Source organism: Piliocolobus tephrosceles, chromosome 3, assembly GCF_002776525.5.
Source record: "Piliocolobus tephrosceles isolate RC106 chromosome 3, ASM277652v3, whole genome shotgun sequence".
Classification (NCBI taxonomy): domain Eukaryota; kingdom Metazoa; phylum Chordata; class Mammalia; order Primates; family Cercopithecidae; genus Piliocolobus; species Piliocolobus tephrosceles.
Window position 1 is genome coordinate 157083841 of NC_045436.1, and position 10691 is coordinate 157094531.

Sequence of the window (10691 nt, forward strand, 5' to 3'; positions counted from 1 at the left end):
TCCCCTCCCCTCCCCTCCCCTCCCCTCCCCTCTCCTCTCCTCTCCTTTCCTTTCCTTTCCTCTTTTTTTCCCGAGACAGGGTCTCACTCTGTTACCCAGGCTGGAGTGCAGCAGGGAGATCACAGCACATTGCAGCCTTGACCTTCCGGGCTTAAAAAATCCTCCCACTTCAGCAACCCAAGTAGCTGGGACTACAGGCACACACCACCATATCTGGCTAGTTTTATTTATTTTTTTGTGGAGATGGGGTCTTGCAATGTTGCCCGTGCTGGTCTTGAATTCCTAAGCTCAAGTGATCCTCCCACCTTGGCCTCCCAAAGTGATACAGGGGTAAGCCACCAGGCCTAGCTTAGAGTCACATTTTTAACCCCCGAATATCAAATATCAAATAATACCAAATTTTTTTAGAGTCAAATTTTTAACTCCCAAATATCTCAACATGTTTTAAACATTCTCAATTATTTGTTTCTATAGTCAACTAAAATAGTAACTCTCCTCCTGGCTATTCAATACATTTCTTTCAAAGTTTGTAGATATTTTATATAATTTTGCATTTTTATGTTTCTTCAACACTACCTCACTGGGCAGTACATATGCATGATATTCATTGTTTATTGTGAATAGAGGACTAATATGTTTGACTGTTACATTTTAACAACTTCACTCCACTCTTACTAACAACTTATACCCTCATTCCATATGTCCAGATGGCTAGTTGTCCATCAGCACTTATTAACTTAATCCACAATGTGAACTTGTTGCTAAAAGGTAGCTTTCCAGTCATGAAATTCCATTTCTTAGCCCCTTCTCCATCTAGACTTGACTGTATGACTAGTTTTTGTCAATGGAATAAACATGAATGACTCAGTTCTGGTTCAAGGCCTTGAAACATGAATCTGTCTTCTCCATGTCCTCTGTTAATGTCCTCTGTTACTTATTTTTTGGCTATGTGCAGATGATAGGCAAGTAGAGAACAGGGAAATTGAAACCTCCAAGTGGAGGAAACTGAGTTACTGAAGTACTACAGAGAAGAAAGGCATTCTCAAACCAGAGATAACAGACTAGAACTGTATTATAAAAAATATATAGTTTAAAAATATATCTGGATCATTATATTATCACCATACTCTTGCCTTGGCTAGTAATTATAACTCAAATGCCTTTGACCTCAATACTTTCAATTTTTTTTTCTTTTTCTGGGGGGGAAGTCTTTCATGGACCCTCCTAGACTAAGTAAGGTGTTCCTGCTAGGTGCTCTCCCAGTCCATGTTATATCATGTAACATTTCCATCTTCAAACAGTGTTTGATTTTTACAATTAAATTTCACAAATAGACCATAGTAGAATAAAAGTAGTTTCTGTCTTGGTCAGAATAATATCTCCAGGATCTAGTCTATTACTTAGAACATATGAAATGTTAAATAAATACGTACTCAAGTAAGACATGATTAAACATACAGAAGTAATCAGAAAGCCACATTGATTTAAGATTAGAAGGCTCCAGTAATATGTAAGAAAATCAATAGATACCTTACTTTGAAAAGAGTATTTTAACATTTTTAAAATTTCTTTAAAAATAAGACCCTACAACTTTATCATAAATATTTCCATATGAAAGTTGGTATAAGCCTGTTTTAGTAAATTTTAGATTTGTAATATTAGAAGCCAGTCAACAATGTTCATGGCACTATGTGAAAGCTAAAGAAGTCTCAAGATGCAAAATCAATGTGTAAAAATCACAGGCATTCCTATACACCATTAATAGACAGAGACCCAAATCATAAGTGACCTCTCATTCACAATTGCTACAAAGAGAATAAAATACCTAGGAATAAAACTTATAAGGGATGTGAAGGACCTCTTCAAGGAGAACTACAAACCACTGCTCAAGAAAATAAGAGAGGACACAAACAATGGAAAAGCATTCCATGATCATGGGTAGGAAAAATCAATATTGTGAAAATGGTCATACTGTCCAAAGTAAATTATATATTCAATGCTGTCCTCATCAAGCTACCATTGACTTTCTTCACAGAATTAGAAAACACTACTTTAAATTTCATATGGAACCAAAGAAGAGCCCATATAGCCAAGAAAATCCTAAGCAAAAAGAATAAAGTTGGAGGTATCATGCTACCTGACTTCAAACTATACTACAAGGCTACAGTAACCAAAACAGCATGGTATTGGTATCAAAACAGACATAGACCAATGGAACAGAACAGAAGCCTCAGAAATAATGCCAAATATCTACAACCATCTGATCTTTGACAAACCTGACAAAAACAAGCAATGAGAAAAGGATTCCCTATTTAATAAATGGAGTTGGGAAAACTGGCTAGCCATGTGCAGAAAACTGAAACTGGACCCCTTCCTTACATTTTATAAAAAAATTAACACAAGATAGATTAAAGACTTAAATGTAAGACGTAAAACCATAAATCCCTAGAAGAAAACCTAGGCAATACCATTGAGGACATAGGCATGAGCAAAGATTTCACAACTAAAACACCAAAAACAATGGCAACAAAAGCCAAAATTGACAAATGGGATCTAATTAAACTAAAGAGCTTCTGCACAGCAAAAGAAACTAGCATCAGAGTGAACAGGCAACCTACAGAATGGGAGAGAATTCTTGCAATCTATCCATCCGACAAAGGGCTAATATCCAGAATCTACAAGGAACTTAACATAAATTTACAAGAAACACAAAAACAACCTCATCAAAAAAGTGAGCAAAGGATATGAACAGACACTTCTCTAAAGAAGACATTCATGTGGCCAACAAACCACATGAAATAAATAAAGCTCATCACCACTGGTCATTAGAGTAATGCAAACCAAAACCACAGTGAGATACCATCTCATGCCAGTTAGAATGATGATCATGAAAAAGTCAAGAAACAGATGTTGGAGAAGATGTGGAGAAATAAGAACACTTTTACACTGATGGTGGGAATGTAAATTAGTTCAACCATTGTGAAAGACAGTGTGGTCATTCTTCAAGGATCTAGAACAAGATATACCATTTGGCCCAGCAATCCCATTACTGGATATATACTCAAAGGATTATAAATCATTCTACTGTAAAGACACATCCACACATATGTTTATTGCAGCACTATTCACAATAGTAAAGACTTGGAACTGACCCAAATGCCCATCAATGATAGACTGGATGAAGAAAATGTGGCACATATACACCCTGGAATACTATGCAGTCATAAGAAAGGATGAGTCCCTGTCCTTTGCATGGACATAGATGAAGCTGGAAACCATCATTCTCAACAAACTAACACAGGAACAGAAAACCAAACACCGCATGTTCTCACTTGTAAGTGGGAGTTGAATAATGAGAACAAATGGACACAGGGAGGGAATCATCACACACCAGGGCCTATAGACGGATGGGGAGCTAGGAGAGGGATAGCATTAGGAGAAATACCTAATGTAGATGACGGGTTGATGGGTGTAGTAAAACACCATGGCAAGTGTATACCTGTGTAACAAACCTCCACATTCTGTGCATGTATCCCAGAACTTAAAGTATAATAATAATAAAGAATCTAATAAATGGCCAGGCTAATTTTTCTTATTTGTTGCAGAATGGTAGTCTATATTGATGTCATGACCACCAATATGCCTTTTAGAGTCATTTAGCATTGATATATATGAAATATAAATCAATTTTAAGAGGTGCTAGTGGCCATGCATATCTGTTTTCAGTAAAATTAATTTTCAAAAGAAAAAAATTATCAGCAGCCAAAACATTTAAGAAATGTAGCTCAGTAATGCAAAGAAGCTTTTACTAGATTAACCAACCATGTGAAAATAGCATCTTTGAACTATAGATATTTTTGCTTAATATGACAGCTAACTAAGCTTTCTTTAAGTATAATGTTTCTACAGAAACCGAAAATCTTTCCCAACTCATTTATAGGTTGGAAATTTTTATATATTCAAGAGGACATGATGCTTTCTTCCTTATCTCTTCAATTTTAGATACATGTACCCTTAAATAAAATAGATTTTATTCAGGTTAATCGCCTTCAGCCAGAATCTGAACTCTTTCTTGTTACGTTTTCTTGCTCTGAGGCTTAAACTACTTCATAGATGTCTCCTTTCATAATTAAGATAAAATCCTCAATTAAAATCCCTTCTAAAAGAGTTCTGGTTTATTGTCAGCTTATCATGACTATAGAATGTAACCTAATTCACTGTTAGATCTCTAGACTTTATACTGCAACTGAAAATGTACAATAATTCGTGTTCGTCTGAGTACACATACTAATTACAAGTTGAACATTTATTTGAAGCTTAATAAGTATTCATTCTTTTAAGACACTATTTCAGAGTTTCAGTTCACTTTCTAGTTGTCTTCACTGATTCTAAAATTATCAGCAATTCACTGTTAATTATTTTGAGGGTTTTATTTTTGAATTATTCCTAAGAAGGAGAAGAGGTTTGGTACATTGTATTTTAGTAATCTAAGCCTTGTCTGTAAAATCTGATTAGCTTTTAAACAAATTATCTCTCTCATGATTCTTACTGTTCCATAGCATTAATGAATATGAAAGAGGAAGTCTAAACACTATTTTGAAACAAAATGTTTATTTAACTTTCGTTTGTACATGTGTATCTGAATTTATTGTATTAACAGTGAAAACGTTCTTCATTTGTTGTAAGGTGTTTGTTAAATTTTGAATGCAGGGCATAGAAATCCAAATGATTAGTCATGATTTAGAGAAACCTAAACAAGTGAATCCATTTGGAAATCAAATTAGAGATTTGTTTTGTTTTGTTTTGTTTTCCTCTAAGATGGCAGATTGGAGGCTTTTTAGCATGCCTCGGCCACTTGGAATTAGCAAGATAGTACAGAAAAATCAAGTCTGTGAGTTTTAATTCAAGCAAGAAAGCGGGAGTCCACCAGAATAGCAAAGGCACCCCAGATCTCAGGGAGAAGAACACAGGCAACCACTCTCTTGATGGTGTCTGGTGAAGCCCCAGTACATGAGAGAGGGAGGGAGTCTCCCTCTGTGACTCACCTTTCCGCTGGGGATATGAGCAACCTGGGCTGCGGGAGAACATTGTTTCTTGCCACCCCTGGAGATAACTTGGGGAGAGGCTTGGTGATGCTATGAAAGAAAAAGCTACAGAGAATTTCCCAAACCCAGGATGGAGAGCGTGATGCCATTTTTTAATCAGGATGCACAAGAAGTCACCCATTATGGGGCAACCCAACAACCTAGCCACACAGGTATTTCAGTCTTGAGCCAGAGATTGGAGCACCTGCTCTGGATTGGGGTAGGGCCTCCACAGTCAAAATCGCGGAAAGCACCTCATCAGTAGTTGCTGGAATTGTGCTCATCGCTGTTGCAAGCCTGAGGCTGGAGGGGAGGTGCCACAGCTGCAGTTTCTCTGGGGCAGTGATATTTGCAGCCAATGCCAGCTTGTTGACCTGGAACTGATTCCATTTGTGTATGCCATTGCTGGTGCCCAATCTCACTCCCCTGAGATTGTGGTGTATAGCAGAGCCCTTTCTGTTCCATCCCAGGCAGAAATCCAAGCATTTGCGGTACCCACTTGTCTGAATTAGCAGCATTATTCCCTGAATCCGTGCAGTACAGGGATATTGGGGCAGGGGAGACCTCTCTGCACAGGCAATTAGACCACCTGCTTGCTTAGTCCAGCCGCCTGACCCATCGCATCCTGTCTGCACAAAGATCTTGGTGCATGAGGGGCCTCTCCATTCCATGCCCAGGCATATTTCCAGGCATTTGGAGCACCTACTCACTTAGATCAGCAACCTGGCTTGTCCTATACTTCCTGTGCAGAGACTCTAGTGCAGAGAGGCTCACTCTGCTTCACACAGATGCAGGTGGCATGGTTTGGCTGTGTCCCCACCCAAATCTCACCGTGAATTGCAATAATCCCCATGTGTCAAGGATGGGGCCAGGTAGAGATGATTGAATCATAGGGGCAGTTTCCCCCATAATGGTAGTGAATTTGTCTCACGAGATCTGATGGTTTTACAAATGGGAGTTCCCCTGCACAAGCTCTCTTGCTTGCCACCATGCAAGACCTGACTTTGCTCCTCATTCAGCTTCCACCATGATTGTGAGGCCTCCCCAGCCATGTGGAACTGTGAGTCAATTAAACTTCTTTCCTTTATACACTATCCAGGCTTGAATATGTCTTTATTAGCAGTGTAAGATCAGACTAATTCAACAGGTCTCTAGGCATTAATAGTACCTGAAATAAACATGTTTATTCCATTGTGGGTTTAGCAGCCTGAGTTGACCCATCCCTCCTGTGCAGAGATCTTGGTGTAGGGGGATCCTCTCCATTCCATACCCATACAGATTTTCAGGCATCTAGAGGGCCCACTTCCCTGAACTAGAAGTTTAGGTACCCCTACTTTCCCATGTAGAGAACTTTCTGGCCAAGAAGTTTTCCCAATCCCACACGAAGGCACACCTCTAGGTGCTTGGTGGTTGCCTACTGGATTCCCCCTTGACAATGATGCTTGCGTCTGCCACTGGGAGAGTTGTATGTGTGCTTCTCCAGTAGTCCTGCCCATGATGGACTCCATAGCCTAGGGGCTCAGCAGGGATCGCAGACCACTGTGTATTTTACAAATCAGGCCTATTGCCTTGGGAATGATATACCTACCAGCTGCAATGGCTATAGCCAGCTCTTACCTATAAGCACCATCAATTGACCTGGAGGTCAAACTTCACAGCCCAATAGAAAACCTGTCAAAATAAATGTATAGGGCTATAGAATCAAAGCCAAAAGACCCTACCCAACATTCTCTAGAGTAACATCCCCTAGGGAGGGTGTAGATGGAAGGAAAGGGAGAGAAATACATGTATAGAGAAAGAAAGAAAGAGAAAAGATCCTACACACATGAAAATAATTATACAAATTAGAACTGCCCATATCTCCAAATGAGAAGGAACTAGCACAAGAATTCTAGCACCATAAAAAATCTGAATGTACAGACACCACCAGAGGATTGCACTAACTCTCCAGAAATGGTCGCTAATCAAAAGGAAACTCAGAAATAGCAGATAAAGAACATAAAATATGGGTTGCAAGAAAGCTCAATGAAATCTAAGACAAAGTTAAGAATAAACACCAAGAAACTTCTAAAGCAATTCAGAAATTATGGAAGAGACAAATATTTTAGAAAAAATCGATCAGAGCTTCTGGAATTGAAAATCTCACTTAAGAAATTTCAAAATGCAACTGGAAATTTTATCAACAGTACAGACCAAACAGAATAAAAACTTTCAAATCCTGAAGGCAAGTCTTTTGAACTAACCCAGTCAGAAAAATATAAAGTAAAAAAGAATTTTACCATGATCAAAGTGTTTGAGAAATAGGAGATTACAAGCTGGATGCAGCGGCTCACGCTTGTAATCCCAGCACTTTGGGAGGCCGAGGCTGGTGGATTACTTTAGGTCAAGAGTTCAAGACCAGCCTGGCCAACATGGTGAAACCACGTCTCTACTAAAAATACAAAAATTAAATGAGTGTGGTGGTGCACACCTGTGGTCCCATTACTCAGGCAGCTGAGGGAGAAGAATCACTTCAACCCAGGAGGCAGAAGTTGCGGTGAGCTGAGATCACGCCACTGTACTCAAGCCTGGGCCACAGAGTGAAGCTTCATTGCAAACAAACAAAAAAAGAAATAGGGGATTATGTAAATAGATAAAAACTACAAATTATTAGCATTCCTGGGAGTAAAAGATAAAAAGTTAACAACCTGAAAACATATTTGAGTGAATGATTCAAGAGAATTTCCTTAACCTTGCTAGAAACGTAGACATCCAAAAACAAAACTTCAGAGAACATTTATGACATAGTATACAAAACAAACATTACCAAGGTATAAATAGTCACTAGACCATTCAAAGTCAACTTAAAGAAAAAGTTGTAACAGCAGCTGGAGAGAAATGTTAGAACATGTATAATGGGAGTCCCATCAGGTTAACAGAGGATGTCTCAGAAGAAATCTTACGAGTCAGGAAAGACTGGGGGACTATTTCCAGCATAATGAAAGAAAAGAAATCCCAATTAAGAATTTCTTTCCCAACCATACTAAGCATTATAAGTGAGGGAGGAATAAATATTTTCCATACAAACAAGCACTAAGTGAATGTTTTACCACTAGATCAGCCTTACAAAAGATCCTTAAGGGAGTTCTAAATATGTAAACAACTTAATGATACCTTCCACAACAAGGAAACACTTAAGTACATATCCGGCTGACCCTATGAAGCAATCACACAATTGAAACTACAAAGCAAACAGCTAATAACCTTATTGTAAGATCAAGACTACATATATCAATATTAACCTTGAATGTAAATAGTCTAATCTACCCACTTAAAAGGCAAAGAGTTGTGAGTTGGATTAAAAACAAGACTCATCAGGACTCATCAGTCTGCTCTCTTCAAGAGACCCATCACATGTAACCATAGGCTCAAAGTAAAGGATTAAAAAAAAAATCTACCAGATAAATATAAAACATAAAAGAGCAGGGGTCATGATTCTTATATTAGGTAAAACAGGCTTTAAACAAAGAACATTTTAAAATGACAAAAAAGTCCTTACATAATGATAAAGTGTTCAATTCAACAAAAAAACTTAACTATTCAAAGTATATGCATGCTTAACGTCAGAGCACCGAGATTCATAAAACAAGCACTTCTAGACATACAAAAAGACTTAGCCACACAATAATAGTAGAAGACTTCAACACCCTACTGACAGCAATAGACAGATCACTGAGGCAAAAAAACTGATAAAGAAATCCCAGACATAAACTCAACCACAGACCAATTGTACCTAATAGACCCCTACAGAATACTCCAACCATTAACCACAGTATTTACTTTCTTCTCATCTGTACATGGAACATACTCCAAGATTGACCATATATGTGGCCATAAAGCAAGTCTCAATAAATTCAGAAAAATTAATCTAGGCCCACATAACCATAATCTAGGGCTAACCATAATCTAAGACCACAAAGGAAAAAAAAAAATAGAATTCAATACTGAGGAGATGTATTAAACCCCCCCCCAAAATATATAAAAATTAAACAACACAACTTGTTCCTGAATGACTTTTGGGAAAATAATAAAATGAAGGCAGAAATTAACAAAAAATAAATCTGTGAAATAAATGAAAAGAGAGATACAACATACCAAAATCTTAGGGATACATCAAAAGCAGTGTTAAGAGGAAAGTTTATAGTGCTGAACACCTACCTCAGAAAGCTAGAAAGATCTCAAATTAATAATCCAACATTAAACCTCAAGGAACTCATAAAACAAGAACAAACTAACCCCAAAGTCAGCAGAAAAAAAGAAATAATTAAAATTAGAGTGAGGCTGAATGAAATTGAGAGATAAAATTTCATACAAAAAAGATCGATGAAACTAAAAGTTTATTCTCTGAAAGTACAAAAAAGATCAATAAACTGCTAGCTAGATTAACAAAGAAAAAAGAGAGATCTAAATAAGCACAATCAGAAAAGACAAAGGTGACATCACAGCTGATTCCACAGAAAACCAAAAAATTCCTCAGAGACTATTATGAGTACCTCTATGCACACAAACTAGACAATCTAGAGGAGATGCATACATTTATAGAAACATACAAATTCCCAAGATTATATCAGAAGAAAGTGGGACACTGACTAGACCAATACTGAGTTCTGAAATTGAATCAATAATTTAAAAAAAGCTCTGGAGAGGATGGATTCACAGCCAAATTCTACCAGATATAAAAGAGGTGGTACTAATTCTATTGAAATTATTCCAAAAAATTGAATAAGGGGAACACCTTCCTAGCTTATTCTACAAACACAGCATCACTCCAATACCAAAATCTGGCAAAAGCACAACAAGAAAATAAATTTAAGGAAACTACAGGCCAATATCCATGATGAGCACAGACACAAAAATACTGAACAAAATACTACCAAACCAAATTCAACAGCTATCAAGAAGTTAATTCATTATGATCAAGTAGGCTTCATTCCTGCAAGGCTGGTTCAACATATGTGAATCAATAAATATGTTTTACCCCATAAAAAGAATTAAAAACAAAAACCATATGATCATCTCAATAGACATCGGGGAATATTTCAGTGAAATCTGACATTGCTTCATGATAAAAATCCACCAAAAAGTAGGTATTGAAGGATCATACATCAAATAATAAAATCCAACTATGACAGACACATAGCCAACATCATACTAAATGGGCAAAAGCTAGGAGCATTCCCTTTGAGAGCTAGAACAAGACAAGAATGCCTACTCTCACTACTCCTATTCAAAATAGTACTAGAACTGCTAACTATCACAATCAGGCAAGAAAATGAAATAAAAGACATACAAATAGAAAAAAAGAAATTAAACTATCTCTCTTTGTGCACAGCCTGATCTTATACCTAGAAAACCCTGACAATTCTGCCAAAAGGCCCTGGAATTGAAAAATGACTTCAGTAAAGTTTCAGAACATTGAATTAATGTACAACAATCAGTAGTATTTCAATACAACAATAATATTGAAGCAGCAGAGCAAAGTCAAGAATGCAATCCTAAGTACTATATCAATAAAATAAAATAAAATAAAATAAAATAAAATAAAATAAAATAAAATAAAATAAAATA